We start from the raw sequence: 17179 nt of genomic DNA, 5'->3' as shown, positions 1-17179 counted from the left end.
CTAAGTGCAATGTCAAGTCGTGTAATACATACCAAGAACAAGATTCATGAAGCTGTTAATTGAATAAAAGCTAATTATTAATCAGGGACTTGCTTTCACATTAGCTCTGGGACTTGCCTAAAACACCACAATTAATGGGTCCATTACCAGATTTCACAAAGTGAGGTGATGCCCCAGCAGCTGTTGTTTCCCTGGTTGATCTTGTGGTTTATCATCAATTCGTGTTCTGCCTGATTCATACCGTGGCCAGAAAATGGTATGTACACAGTGTGTAAGCATCCTCTCACAATTAAGCCCAAACAAGCCTTAGATATAAAAAAAGAAAGTGATGTCCCTCCAGTAGTGTTATTTGTGGGGTCTCTGGGAGTTTCTTCATCCACAAGCCTGTCCTCCCGCCATCAGCCTAGGTACCATGGTGCCTGGGGTTCTGCTATTTGAGCTTTTGGAAAAAACTTTGTTCTTTCCACGTTCCTGTTATAAAATTCAAATATTATGGGAGACTAACACATTAAGTTCTCATAGGTTTATATATTTAAAAATTGCATTATCCCCAATGGATTTTGCCAACATGGCCAAAATGGAAGGGGCTGCCTCCAGCTGTAATGAATTCCTCTATATTGTAGTGTCAGACTGAGAAGCAAGAAAGTGCTAGTAGGTATTTAGTCCTTGAATTGATATTAGACTACTAAATGGTATAAACTTGTCTTCCAACTCTGAGGATTTTTTTCCCCAGCTATATTGAGGTACAACTGACAAATAAAATTATATATATTTAAGGTGTAGACATAGTGATTTGATATATGTATGAAATGTGATTACCACAATCAAGTTATTAATACCAGCTCATATAATTATCTTTTTGGTGTATGAGAAAACTTAAGATCTACTGTCTTAGCAAATTTCAGGTATATAATACAGTATTATTAACCATAGTTATCATTCCATAAGGCAAGGAACCACTCTGGACCTTTTTCCTCACCTATAAAATACACTACTAGGATTTCTGCATTTTCTTCAAGCTTCATAATTCAATACTTATTGCATGAGAGAACCAGGTAAGCTAATATTTAGGAATGGACACCAGAACACAAGCAAAGAGAAAGAGGATGTCTGAAGAAATGCTTTAGCACTTTCATAAAGGAGATATTGGTAATGGATTTTCTTGGTGGGTAGTAATTTACTGCAGTCATTAGAGCATGGCTGGCTATAGAATCCTCTCAGCTCAAAGGACATTTCCCCAAATTTCCCAAAGTATCTGATCAGAAACACATTCTGTCTCTGGGGAACAGTTCGTATAACCTTACCTGTTTGATAAGCTTGAGGGTGTCATGCTGTATGTCTCTGACAACATCTAAAAGTCCTTTAGATGAGACAGAAACAGCACTGGCCACAGGGTAGTCACCTCCTAACCAGTCCTATTGAAGTTTGACAAACTTTTGAAACTCTCATCCACCCTTCTTGCTGCCTCCTTTTTTCTCTCTGAGTCCTCTTTCATCATATTCCGCACAGTGACCTGCAACCTGGTTTCTGATCTTTTCTGCTGTTTTCTCCACCTAATTTTCTGTTTCCCTCTTCTCCTCTATGTCCCTATCTCTTTGTATACAGCTCTCTGTTTGAGGATTAGATCATGGTACAAAAATAAAAGTGCATAGTATTTTTTAATAACTATTAAGCATGTGATTCAACTGAAGAGCTAGTTAGGGGAAATATATTTTAAATGGGATTCATTTCCACTATTCTTCCAATAGAGCACCTTGCTATCTTTTTATTTTTCTCTACACATGCAATCCTTCTTCCCTTTCTTCCAGCTTTGTGAAATGTTGATGGAGGGTATTGACCCAACAAAAAGCAGAGATAATTGGAAGAATCCATTTTAGCATTCACCTTCTAATTCCTTTTTGTAAGCACCCAGTGTGTTAAGAAAAGCATCCCCCTTGATTTTGTATCACTAATCAGTTTTCTATCTGCCTATCCATAACAGAAAACTAAAAATGTTTCATGAGTTATATCACTTTAACAATGACATCATTGGAACACTGTCACCTAGGTAATGGAATAATTACCATAGCAACAGAGCCTTTATCTTTCAGTAGCTATAAAATTTTGACAGATGGAAAGGACTGATTGAAGATTTAAAGCAGGACATAAATGTAACACATCTTAGTGGCCAAAGTCATAGTAACCTCTTATAAATTGCTATCTTTACACAAAGATTAAATTGAATGTGAGGGGTATATATTGTTATTTATTCCCAAAGTTAATTTTGCTTTTGAAAAAAAGGATATTTTCTTCTTTGAAAAATTGAAATTAGATTATTAAATGCAGGGAGATGAATAGTAGAATGTTTAAAAAATTATAAAAGTTTAAGTGAATAGTAAAAAAAAATACGTCTATTGTAGAATGATTATTCTTATTAAATTGACCAGTTAAATATCTGTAGTTCTTGCATCTGTAACCTGTATCTGATAAAAAATTCTATTAAAATATATTCTTCATTTTTGACTTTACAAATATAAGATTTCAATTAACTTAAATCTTGGGTGTGTTTGTGTCTGCATTTTGTGTATTGCAGGGTCTATATGGTTTTCTTTATAGATATACAAGAAAAACTCAATGTGTATTTTTTAGGTGATAAATTATCAGGTAGACAGTTTGAATTCGCCACCTAACTAAATGAGAGAAGGCTGAAAAGGTCATTTATGTATTTCTTGTGTTTCTGCCAAAAAACAAGACAAAATATAGTCAACTTAGTTTCTCATTCTTAATTCTTGCATCTCTGAGAAAATTATTATTTTATAGGAGAAATAAGCCCTATAAATTATCTTTTATTGGACCTATCTAAGCTTCCATAAATATAACTCTTTTCTGGCCAAAGAAGAGCAGGGCATTAGGGCAGAGGTTTCAATAAAATGAGAATGTTTATTTAATAATAATGTTTCCCTTGGCCTTTCCAGGGACTGGGGAGTTGGTTTACTAATAAAATTATCCAGGCTATGAAAAGAATAATTTCTAATAATAAGTAATATGCAAATGTACATTTTCGTATATTCATTTACCAAAGAATGCGTTGTCACATATCCATCCCATCAAAGCCTTGGAAAAAAACAGCATTAGTATATATTAATTTGACAATATTTAAACATAGCACTCATTCCTTTTGTTTTTTTCCTGGCATCTGCCTCACTGAAATTGACGTAGCTACTTGAAGTTTGATGACTTTGAGATTTTTCATGATTTAAATCCAACCAGAGAACATGAGTCTCATCTACACACGCTATTCTCAAACAGAAAGTAATGATAATACAATCTATTCCTTTGGTAGATAGACAAAATCTGCTGTCTACTTTTGTTTTGGGCCCTTGGGACTGATAGTAATAGATCCTTTCAAATCCATTATAATGCAATTGCTTTGTGGGAGTGTGTGTGTGTGTGTACACTCTTGCTGGTGTCTTTGTCAGAGATTTTTTTTAGTTCTCTGGCAATCTTTACAAATTGACTTGCAACTTTTCTTTCTGCTCAGCAAGGAAATTAAGGTTCATTTCATTCATAGAGGACAGAGCTCTCCCAAAAGAAGTCATAAGTAGGTTGTATAAATTAGACCTCAAGACGTTACCTGTGAAATCAGAGCATCTTTCACTCCATGCTGACCTTTGTGCAAAGCTGTGTGAAGCATAAAGCTTGGGATTTAAAGTTAAAGAAACAACTTTTAATATTTAGGCCATAACTAGCTATTAGAATTTGCTCTTCAAGCCTCTGGCTCCCCGTTAATAATGTTAAAAAATTGGAAGAAAAACATCTCCTTCTTAGGGTTGTTTGGAAATTATTTCATTTACAATGATGTAAAGTATCTAGTCTGGTACCTGGAACACGGTAGATATTTCAGTAAATACTGACTTCCTTCATACGTATTTATTCTAATTTCACAAGATCATGATTCTAGTTATGCTTATAGTTAGACTGGGGTGAGGTAAAGGAGGAAATAACCAATTTAAACCCAGTCTGAAATTCCCATCTCAAGGGAAGAGGGAAATAATGGAGGACTAATGAGCTAATGCATGTGGCAGCCCTCTGGTGAGATGTGCAAATGAAATCCCTCCTGAGCTCATTTCTTAGACGAAGACCAGACCAGACCAAAGAATTAGTCTTTGTTTCAAGAAGCCTTTCCTAAAGAAATTATGGAAAATAAAATAAAAATTCCCCAGTTGAAATTGTTATAGGTGAAGTTTTGGCAGAACCATTGTAGGTCCTATTATTTGGGTCACTTAAATCTATTGTGCCGGTAGATACTTAAAACACATTATGTTCAAAACGCAGTCAAATGCTTCCAGACAACTGAAATTGTGTCAGTATGAGGATCTGTGCATTAAAGAATAACCGATTTGTGTCTTTAGGAAATGAGATAATGATCAGGAGGAATACATTTTATTCAAAAGTAGGAAGCTAGTATATTAATTTTATTGAAAAGTATAGGTGGCTACTCAACTCTACTTTAGACAATATTATTTTGATGAATTAAAAGAAGAAATAAAACATCTGACATGAGATTTTATAACTATTTCTCTTGTAAATGAGTTAAGTTGGTGTCTGAGATGGTCAAATGAGGGCAGAGGTTGATAAAATAGTAGCCATTGCAACGTCTGGTGTGGAGATATCAGTTTGATGGCACTAGATACTTCCAAAGGTGGAATGAGGGCAAAACATTTGTTAAGGGTTGGTTTAAGGAGTAATTGATACTTTACATTTCTTCCTTAACATTTACAGCAAGATGACAATCCTTCTCCTACTGTGGCAAGAGAAAAGAATTAGCTCTCCTCAAAACCCTAATTTGGAGAGACATCAGATCATGGAACATAAGAGAATAACGAACCAAACAAAGCTGTCATACTGAATCATAAACACCATGTGAAAGTAGACACATAACATGATAGTAAAGTGGGATTCACTCTGCCCTAAACTTGGCCACAGAGCAAAGAAGTAAAAGGATGAAATCTACATCTACCAACAGTCTAAAGCAAACTGAATCATAAGATAACAAAAACAAAATAATAAACCTCTGGATTTATGAAAAGACACAGGATACTGGCCAGAATGTACTTGTAGGCAATGTTTTCTTCTTTTCTTTATTTCTTTGATGAATAATTTACTGGAGAGATAAAGGAGAAGGTAACATGATCCCAGATTAAGATTCTATTTCAGTTTTGTCTGAGGCTTTAGACGTCTAGACCAAACCCTACATCTAATACATAGGTGCTGACCCACCTAAGCAAGACTTTGAAAGGAAGTGGTTAGAAAGGTAGTTTGTTTTGAGAAAGCTCAACTTTTACCTTGAAGATGTACACAAGGTTTGAAATGTCAAGAAGGAGTCATATTTTCAAAGAAAATCTCTTTGTAGCATTCCCCCCATGGGACAAGGAAAGGGACTGCTTAACAATCACCCTAAGATAAGTGAAAGGAGCTCCAGGAAAATTCCTCAGAGAATCTGGACTACATTTGCTGAACTTTTCAGGAAGCAGAGACTGTTTCGGAGTAGCGAACCACAGAATTGCATTGGAGATTAGGTGCACATGCTTAGATGGTGAGTCAAAGGACCTGTTATCAGGACCAAATGAAAACCCCACAGTGGGAATCAGCCTGGGGCCCTTTTAAAATTCTGCTCCAGGACACCCTGATGAAGAGATGCAAAGGGAGGATTTGCATTGCCAGAAACTCAAGGTTTGAGAGAGGAAGTAAAAGTAGCCACTAGAAAACAATGTGTTATAGTATCTGGTAAATGTAAGTGCAGATTCCACAGGGTCCAAGTGAAAGGATTCACTCAGAAACCCTAAATGTGCCCCCCAAATTGCTTTATAATTATACTCTATTGACTCTTGCTCTTTCACAATAATTGTCTTATTTACAATGAGTAATGAGCCAACTTCTAGCTCTTTAACCAGGACTATCATCAGTCCCCTACACAGGGAGAATAGTGCAGAATTATCAAAAAATATATAATTACCTCAGAGATATTCGTTCAGAGATATTGAGATTCTGACATTTTGGGTACCTCAATGAAATACCAGAGCCTCTGCCTGATCACTGTCCACTAAATTTCTCTGGTCAAAAATCATGGTCATGCACACAGAGTTTCCAATCAAAATTTTAGTGCTTTTGTCTCATTCTTAGGTAGAAAGGGCAGGCAAGAATGGCAGATATAAGGAAACTGTTAGCACAAAAGAAAGAGCAAAATAAGTAAAGTAAAAAGAAACATAATGTGACAGCTTTTAAAAAGAACTACAATTAATATCACCAGAGATAAGAGATTTTATACATAAATAAATCAGGATGCTAAAAACAAACAGACAAATACAGAAACAGAAATAATTCTCAGAAGTTAAAATATATGAAAAAAACAATTTAATAAATTATTTACACAATAGAGTTGAGTAAATTTTTGAGAAATTAGAACAAATATATAAAGAGATAAATGTAGCAAAAGGAGATAGGTTAAAATTATTGGACTGTTCCTGGAGATTCAACATCCAATGGAAAAATAATATTTTCTGAAAGAGAAAGAGAAGAGAAAATGGAGGGAATTATAAAATGTATAAATCAAAATATTCCTTAGAATTACGGGACTTGAGATTCCAGATTGAAAGGGTCCTCTATGTGTCTAACATCATGAATGAAAGAAAACAAATATATAAAAGTCCCCACTAAGATACATCATCTTGAAATTTCAAAATTCTACTAATATAGGAATGGTCTTGAAATATTATAGATGGGGGGATAAAAATAGATTATAGAGCAGAAGAATTAAGATACACATTGCTTTCACAATTTTCAGTGGTCACAGCCAAAACTAGAAGGTAAGAGAGCAATGCCTTTAAAAACTAGATTAAAAATTATTTACAACTCAGAATTTTATGCTTACCTAATCTGTCAGCAAATTTTAAGATACTATACAGATATTTTCTGGCTTGTAAAGTATCAATGTTTTATCTCCCCTGCATCCTAGAAATGATGCTCAAAAACTTAAAAAAAAAATTAACCAAGAAGAGAAAGTGATAGAACCCAGGAACAAGGGGTTCTAATGCAAAAGAGAAGGGAAAGGAATTCCCAGAGTGAAGATGAAGGGAAGAGCCAGGATGTCAGCTATTCACCAGACCTAGAGAGCAATGAGACAAGATGGGAACAGGAGAATGGAAGACTCTAGAAGGTATGTTCCAGAAGAAAAAGAAATAGAAGAATTTTTAAATTACCTGATGTCTGACCATATTAACAGGAATTTTAATAAGTTTTACCTCCCCCAAATTTATATAACTGTTTTGGAAGGATGAGAAAGTTGACATGCATGTATAGTACTGGGAAGTTTATAAGTTAAATAGAAATATTGAAAATTGATGAAAAAATATTATATGAAAAAATATCAGCATAAGCTCATTATTTAACTTCAAAGAGTTGGCTTCTAGGTTCTTGAGAGACAAATTCCTGGGTTATAGAGGATTTATATCTCAAAGGGACAAAAAAAGAATTTACAATTGCAAGTTTTCTAAAGTAACTGTTCTAAGAAAAGGGAGGTCAGAAGCTATTTAGGAACAAAACTGTTGAGAGTATAGCCAAACTGAAGGCAACATTAAGGCTATCTTGGTCACTAAGGCTAGAAAGGGAGAGAACTCTGGAATTATTTCAAGGCTCATACGACATAGGTACTCAAACAGACAAGAAAAGCACTAAAAAGAAAAATTATAGGCCAATATCACTCATGAATATTAATGCAAAATTCCTAAACAAAGTATTAGCTATTAAATGTAGGAATTAATTTGAAAATCAGTATGTATTATCTCTATGTTAGTTTTATATTGAGAATGCAGAGTTGGTTTTAGATTTAAAAATCTATTAATGTAATTTACCACATAAACAGATTAAAGGAGAAAATCCACATTATCATCTCAATTGTTGCTTTGAAACCATTCAATAGAATTCAACACCAATTCATGAATAGAAAGGAAAAAAACGCCGGAAATTACTGAAATAGAGGAATTTTCCTTTCCTGAAAAAGGATATGTACAAATCCTACAGCAAAATCATAATAATGTAAAACACTAGAGACACTTCTTTTAATAGCAAAAACAAGACAAAGACACTTGCTATTAATACTTCTGTTTCATAACATACTAGGTGTCCTTGCCAGAATAATAAAATATATATATATATAATTAATAGGCATATGGCCTGGAAAAAAGAAGAAACAAAGATGTCATTATTTGCAGATATTATGATTGCCTGCAAAGAAAACCTCAGAGCATCTACAGGCAAATGATTAGAATTAATGAGAAGTCAACAAGGTATATATGATCCATATAAAAATTAAATTGCATTTCTATACACCAGCAACAGTACATGCATTTAAAAATATATATATGTCTATCATTGCAAAGAGCATTAAATATAAAAGAATCCTAAGTGTAAATAAAAATGCTCATGATTTTTTAAAGAAAATTAGAAAACTTTACCAAAAAACATTAAAGATGACTGTAAAAATAAATATTATGTTCATCAATATGTTTCAATATCATAGAGAGAGCAATTCTCATTTAAATAATCTACATTTTCAATGAAAACCCAAAGATCCTAACGGGGATTTTAATGAAATTTGACAAGCTGATTCTAAAATTAATATGGGAAACAAAAAGTCAAAAATAACAAGACATTTCTGAAGAAGAACAGAATAAGAGAATGTGCTTTATAATAAATCTTATAAACCCGTTTTAATGAAGAGAGTGAGTGTTGGTATAGAAGCAGATTAATAAACAAATAGAATAGAAAGCCCACAAAGATATACACACATGTGGAAATTGGATATATAAGATAAGTGGCATTGCAGGTCAATGAGAAAAGAATTCTGGAAATTTTCTTGAACAATATAATACACAACAAGAATATAAAATCATATCCCCATTTCATATAATACCCAGAATCAATTTAAGGTAATTGCATAATCTAAATGTGAACATTCGAATATTAAAAAAAATCTTTGTGATTTAAGGATTGGGAAGAATTTCTTAAATAAGACACATAAAACATGAATAAAAAGTAGGAAAAATAAGTACATTAAAATTAATTATTTTTGCCCATCTAAATATACCATTTAACAAGTGAGGGGGAAAGCTAAATCAGTAAGAAGATATTTGCAAAACCTAACTACCAAAGGACTAGAATTCAGAGTATAGAGTACAGAAAGTGTTTCTATAAATCCATGTGAAGAAGATTAAAAAAAACAATTCAAAGATACATAAAAAATGTGTGCTAGCAACTAACAGAAGAGGAAACACTAGTGGTCAGTAATTGTATGAAAAGAAGACAAAACTTATTCATGAAAATGAAAACCAAAATGAGATATTATTTCACAAATTTCAGTGGGAAAAACATAATGTCTCACAATAGAAATTATTGGAAAATACAAACCAATTGCAACTCTACATCCTTCTGGTAGAGGTGTAAATTGGTAGAACCATTTTGAAATGGTCACTACCTGCATGAAGTTAAAGATGCCTATGTGGTAACTTTTCACTTAATGTCATCAGTAGATTCTTGGAAACTGCAAGTTTAAGCAAAATGAAATATAAGAAAACCAATTTACCATAAGCTAATTAATATAAACAAGAATGACATTCTACAGCATATTTCTGATCACAAAAACATGACCAAACTTCTACATAAAGACCCCAAATACTTCTAATATTAAAAATTGAAATAAATATGAGCCAAACGTACATTTGAGGAAGATGAATAATAATAAGATAATTATTTACCCAGTTATTCCCGTTCAGGGTCATGGTGGCCAGAGCCTATCCTGGCAGCTCAGGGTGGGAACCTACAATGGGCAGGATGCCATTCCATTGCAGGGCACTTACACACACACCTACACTCACTCGCACTGAGACAATGTAGATACACCAATTAACCTAACATGCACATCTTTGGGATGTGAGAGGAAATCAGGAATACCTGAAGAAAACTCGTGCAAACATGGAGAGAATCTGCAGACTCCACATAGATAGTCATCCCTTCCAGGAATCAATTTTTCTTCATCAACATTATAATGAAATGATGTACTCTGCAACCTAGCAAATTTACCAGAAAGACCTAAGGAATTTGCACCTCATGAGCACAAGGAAGACAGCATATGACTGCCTATTGCAGCACTGTTTGTAATTGCAAAAAATAATTGAACATAAATAAATTTCTGTGAACTAAAGTGGATAAATTTTGTATGTTTGAAATCCTATACACAGTAAAAATGAATGAATTATATCTATTTCTTTATGATAAGAAACAAATTGAATACCATAAATTCCACTAATAGAAAAAAGTTCAAAAATATGTAAAAACATGTTTAGGAATAAATATTTACAATTCAAAAAAAAAGTATAAAGAAAAGCACATGAAAGATAAATATCAAGGATAGTAGATACCCATGAAAATGAGATACAGTATATAGCATGGGGAGAGTCTACACAGACTATAATAATGGAAATACTATATTATTTTCTTTAAATTTTTTACTTAAAACATTTGTAACAAACCTGACTTGTTTGTGTTTATACATAACACTTGGTTCAGTCTCCAAAAGCAGAATATTGCATCAGAAATGGATGAATGGATGATAGATATCAACAAGGATGGACATAAACTATAAAATAGGGTATAAATATAAACAAATGAACCTAGCTGTATTAATAACTTTACTACATTCAAATGGGGATAAAGTAATAACCCAAGTAATTTTAACGCTACATACTACATACAGATATTGAACCCAGTTGGTAGGCATTTCTTATGTGATATGGGTGAAAATTGTTGAAATTACTTTCCATGTACTCTATGATTACATAAACATGTATATTAAAAATAATGGAAGCCAGATTTTTCCCTATTAGAGGAATTACAAATAGGGAAATGGAGGAGGCTGAAATGAACTTTGTGATGCTGGACGAGAATTGGGGGAAGCAGCATAAATTCAGGGTTAGATAGAGAAATTAATCGATTCTAAATTGATTTAAAGATAGATGTGGATATGTATGTGTGTGCCTGTGCACACATAGCATTGATAATAATGAGCACACCTGGAGCCCAGATGTTGGTTTCTAAATGTCATTCCTCACTAAGAGGAACTAGAGTTGCTTGGGGAATTGGCTGATTCCAGGGCAGAGAAAGTAAAAAATAAATCTGGAACATCATATTCTACCAGAAAGTTAGAAAGCACCCAAAGAATAATGGGACCCTATAAAAAGGACAAAAGAGTAGTACTATAAAATGGTATAACCACTCTGAAAAATAGATTGGTAGTTTCTTTTAAGTTAAACATTTACTTGCCATATGACCCAGCAGTGACTGGGTCATTATCATATGACTCCCTGGTATTTGCCCCCCCAAATTACAATGCATGTTCACACAATACCTGTACATGAATATTCACAGCAGAACATTTTATAAGAGCCAAAAACCAGAAACACAACACAAATGCCTTCAGATGGGTGAATGGATAAATAAATTGATATATCCATACAATAGAATACTAATCAAATATGAAAATAATGAACTATTGGTACATGCAACCACTGATGGATCTTTTGGACATTATGTAAATAAAAATTAAATTTCATGTACTGTGTAAGACCATTTATATAATATTCTCAAAATGACAACATTATGGTCATGGAGAAAATATCAGTGGTTTCAGGGTTTAGGGTTGGAAGGAGACTATAACTATAAAAGCGTGGCCCAAGGAAGTTTTTGTGGGGCGATCCAACAGTTCTGTATCCTTATTGTGATAATGATCAAATAAATCTATATTTCATATAACTACATACACACACATATAGAAAAGTGCATGGAAAAACAGGTGAGAATGTATGCAGTTTACTAAATATGCTTCTAATATTCACGTTCTGGTTTTGATGGCTGCATTATAGTTAGTTAGATATTATCATTGGAAGAAGCTAGATGAAGACTACACAGCAGGAGCTCTTTATATTATTTTTACTGATACATAATGCTCTACATATTTATAGTATGCATGCGATAATTTGTTATATGCATAGAATGATCAATCTAGGTATTTGGGGTAGCCATTATCTTGAGTATTTATCATTTCTATGTGTTGGGAACATTTCAAGTTCTCTTTTCTAGCTACTTTGAAATATACCATACCACCCTGCTCTGCTATCCATATTAGAACCTTTACCTTCCAAAATCTATGTCTAACTGTATGTCTGTACCCATTGACCAACCTCTCTTCATCCCCCTCCTACTTAACCTATCCTTCCTAGCCTCTAGTATCTACAATTTTACTCTTCACCTCCAAGGGATCCAATTTTTAAGCAAACTTCCATGTGACCCTAAAATTATTTCAAAATAAAAAGGTAAAGGAGAAAAAATACATAGAAGATAACCTTAGGCAACTCCTACTGGCCAAATCTGGGACCATTTGAGCATCAAAATAAATAAGGATAGTAGTAGAATGTGTCAGTTTGTGTCCTCCAAAAACACAGATGCTGAGACAGAATTGGACATATAATAGATTTATTCATTCAGGGAAATTCCTATAAAGGATAAAGAAGAGAGAGAATATAGGTTGGCAGTGAAAGCCCCAAATGCAATGAGGGATCGACATCCCTAAAGGGAGAGAAGGAAGAAGGGAGGGTTGGATGGGAAAAGCTGCAGTCTGTAGTGCAGCTCTGAGAAAGAAAGTCTTGAGCAGACTAATAGCCCTAGAGAAGATTGCCATTTACAGCAATTCTGCAATGGGCACAAATGGCCCAATTTTAATACCTCTGCCCTGCCCAGGCATTGACCAGGAAGAGCTTTGGGAGACCATGGCCTTGGTGTGAACACTGCAGTGGATCTGAAGGTACAGCCAATGGAGGCTGTCAGACAACGATGTCCTCAGAACAGATTCTCTTAACATTAATCGGGTGTCGGGCAGATGTAGTGGGGGAGGGGAGGGGTGTATACATACATAATGAGTGCGATGAGCACCGTCTAGGAGATGGACACGCTTGAAGCTCTGATTCAGAGTGGGGTAAGGGGGGGCCATGGTAACCTAAACTTTTGTACCCCCATAATATGCTGAAACAAACAAAAAAAAAGGAAATCTGGGCAGTGCATCTCCACGATTGCACAGAGTACAACTCACCAAATTAAAATAAGTCCATGCATCTATGATATAATTAAATAAAGAGACAAATGCTCTTTTCTACAATAAAATGTCAGTTGATAAATGTAGAGGAAAATCACCACTTGGGCACCATCAGAGTAGAAATTGAATCAGGCAAGAATTATCAATGGTCGCTAAAACTAGTAAGTAAAAGTTTGATGTTCAAACTGTCTTCCCACAAAAAATTTATTAATTACAAAGAAAATATGTAGGACTTTTTTGCTGGAGACACCTGCCAGACACCACGTGGTTAACACCACCAGTCATGGGGTAAACTTACCTCCTGAAGGAGATCATTTCTCTGTCATACCTACCCGTAAAATTCATAACCTGGAATTAATCATGTACAAAATTCAAACCAAACACACTGCAAAATAATTAGCCTATACTCTTCAAAAATATAAAGATTATGAAAGAAAAAAATGATTAAAGAAATGTACCAAATTAAAGTGAGAAAGAGACATCCTAAATGCAATGAGTGACCCTGGATTGGATCTTAGACTGAAATTTGGGGAAGGGGAGGACTATCAAATACATTATTGGGGGGGAAAGTAGCAAAATTTAAGGGCTGGAGATTAGATAATAGTATTGTATTGATGTTGATTCCTTGATTTTGATAGTCATTCTGTAGTGTAAGAGACTGTCCTTGTTCTTAGGCATTACAAACTGAAATATTTAGGAGCCACAGTATAAATAGTTCAAAAACTATGTAATATATGTGCGTGTGTATGTATATGTGTGTATGTATATATATAGTCAACATAGGTTACATCTTGTTAGTATTGTTGCTGTTTTGCCAATCATAATTAAATGAATTGATTTAGCTGCAAGAAACAATATTAACAATGATAAGAAATGGTAAAATACAATAATGGGAAGAATATAAAGGGGAAAACTTGGGTTAACTTTTCACTAAAGACTACCATGAATACTTCGAACTAAAAGTTAGAAACAATTTGTTAGGGGTCCTGGACTAAACTTCCTTGCCACACACATATAAAATTTAAACTGGGACTGAGTTCCAGGACAGAAATCTTGTAATGGTGTGCTTAGGCTTAAAGATACACTTTGCTCGTCATTTATCCCTAATGCAACAGAAGCACACTTCAAAGGCAAGCTGAGGACATAATTCTGCTGATTGCTGATGCCCGTTGAGTTACACATAAGTACAACCAGTCTAAGAATAATTTACGTGGCCTAGGCTAACTTTATACAAAATTGTTACCTCTCCTAGTAAGAGAGGAAACCAGCCAAGAACACTCAAGTATGTGTAGTGTGTGTGTGTCAGTGTCGGGGGGAGTCCGTGACCTTTACCAAATACCATCTGTAAATCTATGTGAAAAGTAATGTTAGCCTTCCAACATTTGGTAGCCCGTAGCTCACAAAATGATTTGATTAAGTGACTAAGTCATCCACATTTATGGGATGTTTCAGCAATATGTTGATGCAACCTCTTAACTGTTTTATGCTTGTATTTTCTCTCAGTGCCTATTAAAGCCACAACAGGCATTTGGTATGTTTTCGCCTACAACCACAGTAGCTTTTGGTTTTGAGAACTACCTTTCAAAGATTTGACAAACCACAGCTTAGTAACTGACAAATTTAACAAAATTTAAGTGGCCTATATAAAAATGTACAGATGGTTTCTTAGTGATGCAGTTCATAAAAATGTGCTTAGCTGTTATTTAAAATATAAATTTAAAAAAACAAAACCTCAGGATTGAAAATTACCATAATGTTGAAGCTTGGTAAGCAGCTCTTAGGCAAACAGCACATATAGTTTAAGATCTTTGTTACTTCTGAATTTTATTTAAAGTATTAGAAATAGTTTTTCTCCTTGAAATCACTGTTTTTTTTTTTTATGGATGTGACTGTATTTCATGTTAGCATTGGAAAAATTAACTTTTAATATGCCTTTCAGCTCCCTCTGGGTCATTTTTTCATAGGAAACAGGTTTTCTATGAAACATATACCAAGCAATTGATTAATTTATCTCTGTTGAAATAAATTGCTTCCCATATTTTTGCCTCACTATAAGAGTAATTTTGTGTGAATAAAAGAAATCCCAAATGTTACTCCCACCTTCACAACATGTGCAGAATGATTTAGAAACATTGACAAATGAACAACACTCTGGTACAGCACATTATGGTTAGATAATAATCAATTAACATTAATTTTGTGTTTGGGGTAATATGTTTAATAACATATGGAATAATAGGACTATGTTTCTATTTAAATTAGCCATGATGGGTGAACCATAGGTAATCTATCACTCAGCAATACACATACATTAAGAAATTATGGTGTTTTAATTGCAGATTGAGACAGTTTTCCAAGCAGATTGTACTCAATTTAAATTAAAAGTTGGACTGCTTGTTGTCAGTGACCCAACACATGTTGCACAAATTAAAATAACTAATAAGGAAAAGGGAAGTTTGAGCATCTAAAATCAGAGCTATTACAAGGTTAATTTCTTCTTATCTATTAGAAAATTTGAAATGAAAAACTGCAGGCTACTTCATAATATGAACATGTAGTTTAATTCAGCACAGGAGAAACAAAAGTCTCAGCAGCTAGATGATGTCCTTATAGAATCTTTGCATCTCCAAGTTGAGATTGTTCCATCCCTAAGTATTTCTATTTTAGAATAACATTTCTAGTAAGCTGATGTTTTCTTTTCTGGTTACTTTCACAATTACAATCACATTTCATGCTCGCTAAAGTGCCATTAGAGTCTTAGGGCAAATTTAAGATTTATGATAAAAGGAGAGAGGTAGAATGTTGTAGAAGAAAGGGGCTTGGGGCTCTATTACATATTTTACTGTTTTGGGGGTTATTTTTCTGCAGTTCTCTGAATGAATGAAATGGTTATAAGCAATGCAAGCACAAAAGTAAAACCGTAAACATAGTCAAGCAGATCATTTTATATTATTGATTTTTACTTGCTTGAGATCCTTGGGATCAGGTACAATGAAGTTAAATGGAATGATTCCTAGGAATAAGGAAACATAGTTTGCCTATGACAGTTGATATCGACCAATTCTTATGGCTGCAAGTGCCTGGATGTGCAGGTTTTTTACTACATGATTTCTGCCCCAACATTAGGACAGAGGTCAAATGTTACATTTTTCAGAAAGCATGATTGGCCCTTAGCCAGTGAAAAATAATTGCCCTCTGTTTCGAAGTCCCATAGTCCTTGATCTGTACTTTTCTTACAATACCCATGGCTCTCTATGGTATAATTATGCACTCATCTTAAATGTCAGACTATAAGTTTTTTGATGGTAATAATAGTATCCTTGCCAATCTTGTAAGCTCATAGTACCTAGTGCAGGGCCTTGTGAAAAAAGGCAGTTGTTAATAATCGCTGAGTGAATCTCTTTATAGACTATGATATATTTGCCCAAAATTATCTCTCAGACTCCATTCTGCCACGTTGGCTACATGGACAGAGAAGCCCACTGTAGCTGGTTCTTCAGTGTTCACATTGTCTCTGTTCCTTCAGGGAAGAACTTTAGTAGTAACCTCCCAGATCTGTGAAAATTTCTCATGGTTTTTCACATTCTTGAGTTGTGTATGTATTCTGGACTGGAACTACATCCAGGCAACAAAACTGGAGATGGTATTAGGGATATCCTTGATGTGAGAACTGTCATAACCCACACAGAAAGAAAGAGGGCAAAAGACTAGTTAAGGATAATCTCAGTATTAGCAATTGGCAAACAGGTGAGAAAACATCCTCCCAGTTTTATGATAATATGAACTGCCAGACTTCTGGAAAGAGGACTGGTAGTTCATTGGTTTACAAGATAGATTTCACTTTTTTCATGGCCTTATTTGGGAAGAGAAAAAAAAAGCTGTGAGTATAATTCTTTGGAACGGTGAATAATTCATGGGGGGGGAGTAAAACAATGAGGTGTCAAGAAAGAAATGGGGTAGACAGCAGGCATATTTCCTTCTGAAAAGTACAGAATGGTA

The sequence above is a fragment of the Lemur catta genome, chromosome 4, assembly GCF_020740605.2.
Source record: "Lemur catta isolate mLemCat1 chromosome 4, mLemCat1.pri, whole genome shotgun sequence".
Taxonomy (NCBI): Eukaryota; Metazoa; Chordata; class Mammalia; order Primates; family Lemuridae; genus Lemur; species Lemur catta.
The sequence above is the reverse complement of the archived record's forward strand: the minus strand, read 5'-3'. Positions refer to the sequence as shown.